We start from the raw sequence: 6968 nt of genomic DNA, 5'->3' as shown, positions 1-6968 counted from the left end.
ACTCCACATTGGTATATTATACTCTATTTCCTAAGTGCTGTTAAATTGCTGATTATGCTCATTCCACTCCCTGTGAGAAGCAGACAACCTTTCTCATCCCAGTTTTAAAGTGGGGAAACTGAGGCAAGGGGAGATTAACAGTGAATTGCCTGTGACCATACAGCAGTGGTAGAACCTGATTCCTGCAGCTTTCAGTCCTTGGTCCATCATCTGTGCTGCATCCTGTAAATGATGCAAAACCTTTGTGATACTGTCTAAAATCTAGTCAATCTGATACCAGTTCATACACACATTGTGAAAGACTGGAGAAAAATTAAGATTTTTTTTTTAAATGTCCTTTACTGAAGGTCTCTTACTTTATAGCCTACTACGCTGTCAATATGACTCAATAGGCAATCTGGATGCAGGTGGGAGAACGTGACAGAGCAGTATGAAGACGATTCTGAGTCAGAGTGTGCTGTCCCAAAGCTGTACATCTGTAATTTATATTTAGATAATTGTCTTTACTAACAGCTTTAGAGACACAAAGCCTAGCCAAAGGCAATAAAGAGGACATAAGTCAGAACGTGAAGCAGTAAGGCGGGGGAGAAATAGGCTGATCAGCCCTGTCTATACAGTTTGGCTGCTGTGCCAGGGACTACCACCAAGCCCATGTTTTCTGTTCTTGTAGGCGAGCTAGGGAGGAGCTGTCCTCTGTGCTCAGTAATAAGCGTCTCTGCATCTGCAAATCACAGGCTATTTTTCTTATACTTCGTCAGATGTGGATGTGTAACACCTAACCTATCCTTTGGCTACATCCTGGAGTCACAGGAAATAGTGCTGGCTGACAGAAACCTCAAGGACACCTGAGTCCATTTTTCTACCCCAAGGTGGGATTAGCAATACTCACGTCACACCTTACACATTTATCCAGCTTGCTTTTAAAATCCTCAAATACTGGAAAGCCTACACCCTTCCCAGGTGACCCTAGTGCTCCGCATCAATATTAGAAAGACATTACTATTAGAAAGTTTTGCTTTCTAACTTAAGGGACTTAAATGTCCCTTTCTTTCATTTAAGCCTGTCTATGTAAATATATAATCATTTACATATGTGCCATATATCTACATGGTGTACATGTGTGTGTGCATTCACATATATATGTGTATATATGTGTGCATATGTATACATGTATTCCTAAATTTGAAATCAGATGCTAACCTATTTCAACAGCTCCATGTGTTTTCTTCTGCTTTCACTTGCAACTTACTTGTTTTGCCCAGCTTTCCATGAAGACACATAAACAGAAAAAAAAACATTCACACTGTTCTATGCATTACACTCTGCCAAAATCCCAGTGTCTCCAGACATATTTACTAAACTCCCAGTTAATGTTTTGTTTTATACTAAAACTTGTTTGTCTCTTAAAGCAGTGCTTTACTCTTAAAGCAAAGAAGCCATACATTTTATACACTTAACTCTGATAGTTAAATTATAAATTCCTATTTTTTCTAAAATAATTCATCCACAAATGATAACTCTTTTTTCTTCTGCTCCCTTGAATCCTGAATAATATAATAGTTTTTCTAGTATCATCAGGGTTATTCTAATATGAACTTTGTGTTGCGTACACAGGATAGCACATCCACTGCTGTGCTTCTTCATTGGCTCACAGACTTTTTTCCCAAATAATATATTGTTTAAGTCTGTCCTCTACTTCTTTGGACAAATTCATGATCTTGACAAAATTCATGCATTTCCTATTTCTTTAGGAAGCTGCATCATCCAGTTATCTGATACAACTGCGTTCAATTAACAACAAGACTGGGACACCAGGCAGATTTATTGTGCTGTCTTGTCTGCTTGTTTTGTTTCTTAAAACGTAGTATGAAAGCTGTAAATGGACTCGTCTGCTTATATTAGCTGTAACATTTCAGTACATCAGGACCGTTTAGACTGCATTTCAAAATAAGAACTTAATCCATCTTTCTGCAAGGAAGGACTTTTTTTCAGGCCACTATTGTTTATGGCAAAGGAAAGACCCTTCCCTAAGGACTGACGGAAGTGTCAGCAGGCGCTGTTTTAAAATAAATCGGTGAGTGGCCATGATTAATAATCCGGTCAATCACAAACATCAGATGGCCTAGCCAAAACTATAGCCAGAGAGTGATGGTTCAAAGGCTTCAGCTTAAGAAGTAAATCTAGATTTAACATAATATGGGAGAACCCTAATAAAAGCAGAGCTGTGTTTTTGTGCAGCCTACGCCAATATGTGAGGGAACAGAACCACCCTTCCCCTCCACTGAGTTTTCATACAAGCAGAGAAAAAAAACACAGGCTCCCTGTTACATTCCAGTTTGTTTTTTCAATCTGTTCATGTTAATGGTACAGTCGGGGATCTCCAATTTTTGTGTCATCACTGCCAGCAGCAGGCTAATGGAGCATCTCAGAGACAGACCACAGAACTGCAGTTCCAGCCACACAGGGCACTTCCCTCTTTTTATTACACTCTATAAAAGATAAGTCACACACGCTTTCTCTTAGCAGTCCTCATGAATCAGCAAAGAGCTGCCGAAGAGTGACCATCAGGGCACTCAGGAAAGAATCAGGTGCCAGCTATCAGTATTTCTTGGTGATTTACATTCTTTTTATATATCTCTGTATCCAGTAGGAGGAACAGGCCAGCAAGGAGCATTTATGTATTTGCATTTTACAGGACATTACATCTCCTGCAAAAAGGAGATGTTGTCATGCAGGAGCGGGAGGGAGCATTTCTTGCCTTTTAGCTGATGCAAAAAGATATTCCCATTCCTGTGACTTCTCCCAAGATCTGCATTAGCAAGTCCAATTAGGGTATGTATGTCCTGTCACGGGTGGCCGAACGTCAGGCACTGGGGAGTGCAACGCCAAAGTGCGTGCACAGCCATAGCTTTTCTTCATCTTTACCTCTCTCTTCCGTTCCGTTTGGTGAACACTAGGGGCTTACACATGCTGAAGGAAAAATTTCAACACAAGTGATTTTCTCAGTAGCCTGTTTCAGGAGGTAAGAAATCAGCCATCTTGAATTCTGGCAATGAAATCTGCGGATGCAGGTTGCAAAATGTGTGGCCACCCCTTGGCAGGGTATTGCTCCATGGTTTGTATGTTGGGTTAAAAGGCAGCCGTTGTTCAGATAGCCCCATCCTTCATGCCCCAAAGGACTTGTTCTGAGAGAGATCACACATGCTAAAAATTCTGCTTTGATTCTCTTATTTAATTTCTGCTTTCTCTGGTTGCAGAGTTAAAAAAATCACCTTAGTTTTAGGGTTCTCAAACTCTGATCACGCTGTTTGTGCCCATGATGCCCCAATCTTTGGTGCCAGCCAAAAGAAGGTGGACCAAGGAGACGAAAAGAGAAAAGTGAACAGTTTCATTGATTAAATATAAACTATTAACTGCGCTGAGACCGGCTTACAATTTCCCATGGTTGCTTCTAGAAAGCCCTTTTCAGTATAAGCAAATTGCCATCCTCGCGGGCGAAGTGCTGCATGTATCAGTGAAAAGAGTGATACTTTTGGGTAACCTTACTGCTGTGATGGGACCCAGGCTGGAAGTAAGGAGGAGGCCTCCTCCTGCTTCGCTTTTCTGTTAACTGCAAACAGACAAAAGCTACAAGTTGTGAGGTTCCCTCACCAATCAGCAATGGGATATTAACTTTATCGTTAACCTTGTCTGTGCCCTCACCAATTTAATTGGCATTGGCCCAGGTCCCAGACCTAAGGGCAAGGAATACAGAGCAGGGCTCAGTCGGGTGATGCGATGAGAGCTACTGCTCTCCCCAGCCATCCTGGGCCGGCCACATGTCATTTTGATCCCTTGGCACAAAGCACAATGTCTTCGCACGTCACCACTCAGACTTTCAGCAGGTATAAATGAGCGTAACACAGAGAACTTCAGTGAAAAGGGTTTTGCATCCCTTAAGAATCTAGCCATAATTATTAAACTCTCCTTGAAAATTTTCTTTTTAGTTCCCTTTAAAAAAAAAAAGGTCTTTGTTACCCATCTCCTCACTGTGGGTAACCTCATTCTCTCCAAGCTCCAGCTGGAACCTGCATCACACATTGCTCAGTGCTCTGTTGCAAAAATCATTCCCTATTCGCAGCACTAAATCCCCTGCACACACTCCTAAAATATCTTCTCTGGTTCCTCATGCCTAACTAAACAACGCAAAATCCTGATTCTCTGCATACCTCCCACAGCCATCCCAGCTGCTCCTGCCACCTTTCCTTTCCCCTAGGCCCTCTTCACTCATCTGAAGTTACTCATCAGGAATCCCCTCCTCCAGCACTTCTCTCGGCTTTTTCTTTCATTGGACCCCTTTTGGGGAGGTAGGAGGAAGAGGTTATTTTAAACAAAACCTTGTCCACTTCATCCTCTCACATTAGTTTTAAAACTTGCCATCATAAGATTTGAGGAGATGCATAGAGAGACGCTCGTTTCTGGATGCTCAAAGCATCTTGCTTGAGCTTGCAAAGAGCTAAAGCCCTGTGGCCTGGGCTGTGGGGTCCTTGACCCATCCAGGTCTTGCAGACCCCGGGAACGGCGGGGGCATGGCCTCATGCTAAGCCACGGGACCTGTTTGGCCTTGGGAGCTCCTAAGCCTGGGTCGAGGCAGTCTCCTTGCGCAGGTCTGGGAGTCAACAAAAGTTTCACAGCGGACAGGCCTGCTCTTGAGAGCAGACTTGAACCCTGTGCGGATGCCATCTTTATGAGTCACGTCTTCCCCATCTCCCTTTTACACTCCGTCCCCACAAGTAGCTGCCCTGAGGCGTTTGCTTTGAAAGGACATAATCATATTGTCCTCCCCCTCATTATCCCTCTTCCCAGCATCTGCACCTCATTGTATGGTCATCTCTTCCCATCGTTCTCGTCTTAATTTAGTTTGGAAACTCTCTAGAGCAATGAGACATCATTATCTATTTTGTAAAGCGCCGTTCAGAGCTGTAGCAGAGTAGCACGTACACATGACAGAAATCCTACCCTTCCATTTCCTCCAAAAGATAGGCAGAGCTGGTTAATGGTTAGCAGGTTAACGTGCACTGCCCAGCACGTGTTACCAGCAAGAGCTCCGGCTCCTGGAGTTTCCCATACAACAGAGGCGAGAGCTCAACCATGCTTTGCTCCTCACAGAGTACTGCGGGACGCCTCCGGCTGCTCCGCTCCTGACAACCTCATTACCACAGAACATATTCTGATGGCACTTTTTGGAGTGCCAGAGCAGTGACGGTCAGTAACAAGGTGACTTCGCTATCTGCAGAGTCAGGAGTACGCAGAAGGTTTCCCCTCCGGTTTGGCAACATCCACAGGACGCTCGCGGCGCTGTAACATTCTCACTCAGTGCAGTTACAGCACACACAGCCGAGCTGCGTTTCCAGCAGCACGTGTCAAGCTGCCTCACATCCCACCCCTCTATGTCCCTCCCCTCTGGGCAACCCCACAGTCAAAGGCAGGGCAATTCCCTGGGCCAAGGGGAGGCAGAATTTTGTGGGGTGAAAACCCACGTCTACCTTTGGGAAGATCTCATTTCCACCGCAGTTAACAGTGCGGTCTGATGCTGGTTACAACAGGCAATAAAACAGACCCTGGTCTGGGAAGACAGAGCAACATCCCGCAGAACTGCCGATACATCGGTTTTCCTCTCTGCCCCCGCAAAATGGATATACTCTTCCTGGGGTCACCTCGAGCTTACCCAATGTTAATGCGCTGAGAACTGGGCTGGATGTCAGGTCCTCAAACTAGTTTTCCTGAGGTACCCTGGAGAACCGCGAATCAGCCACTGGGTGGTTACAGAAATAATTAATAATCCCCTTCGTTTTTAATAATGATAAAATACGTTTAATGGAGACCAAAAAAAAAAAAAAATCAGCGCAGGTGATACTGTCAGCAGCAATGGCAAAAGCTCTTTCCTTGTTGCGAATGACATAAAGCAGTAGGCACATCCTGATGTTTCCCCCTAATACACAACAATGTGCCTGAGCCTATGCTATGACCCCTGCACAGCTGGAAATGGGCAGCGAGGGGAGAGCGCTGGACTGGGAGACGAGAGACCTCGGCTCCGAGGCCTGACCTGATACCGAACTTCACCCAAACTTGGGCCCAATCCTCTCCCATGCCCGTGCTTCTGCTTCTATTTTCATCTTTGAGGTTTTCTTCATATTATATTCAAATTAAATTTTTTTCGTAAACCGATGTAGGACTGATAGAAGCAGTGGGGACCCACCTCCGTGGGAGTGGAACCGAGCAGGGGCATGATCGTATTACAAACCCCAGCACCCCGGGATTGGGCACTCTAGATGCAGCCACGCTGGCCCGGCAGGCAGAGTACTGCCTGGAGCATTTCCTGGACTTGGGCACAAACCCCAGAAGAGCCAGGGGACGTGGGGACCTTGCTGGCCTTAACGCGGCACTGCTCAATCCAGCCGTTCACTCGCTCGCCGCGTGAGAAGCGGTGGAACGCGGGAAGAGTTCAGCATTCGAGCTGTGTGACCTAGCTGTGAGTGAGGAGACGGGAATGATGTCAAGGAGGTTTTGTGCATGAAGCGTCCGTGCCAAAACATTAGCTTAGGTCATACGCTACTGAAACGTAAAAGCAAGGATGACTGTCAGCCTACCAATAACCAAAACAGGGAGCAGCTGCTGTTTCACGCAGCAACAGGTGTTATCAGCTGTCAAACAGAAACTTCCTCTCCGCAGATTTGTAAACCCACCGGCCTGGGTAGTAACTGGACTCCTAACTCCGGCTCCTTTGGTTTGAGAAGGAACAGCTCGGGCCGGCTGGCAGCGGCAGGAATCGGCGTGCCCGAATATGCCGATAGCCAGAGTTGACACGACCAACACGAGCGTTTCTGCTCGTTCCTGCTATTTAATTGCAATTTGTGTTTAAAAACGAGGCCGGCCCCCCCGGTCGCACCCCGCGGGGACGGGGCGTACCTACGCACAGGTGGGCAGCG

Source organism: Pygoscelis adeliae, unplaced genomic scaffold, assembly GCF_000699105.1.
Source record: "Pygoscelis adeliae isolate BGI_AS28 unplaced genomic scaffold, ASM69910v1 Scaffold53, whole genome shotgun sequence".
Lineage (NCBI taxonomy): Eukaryota > Metazoa > Chordata > Aves > Sphenisciformes > Spheniscidae > Pygoscelis > Pygoscelis adeliae.
This window is presented reverse-complemented; position numbering follows the sequence as displayed.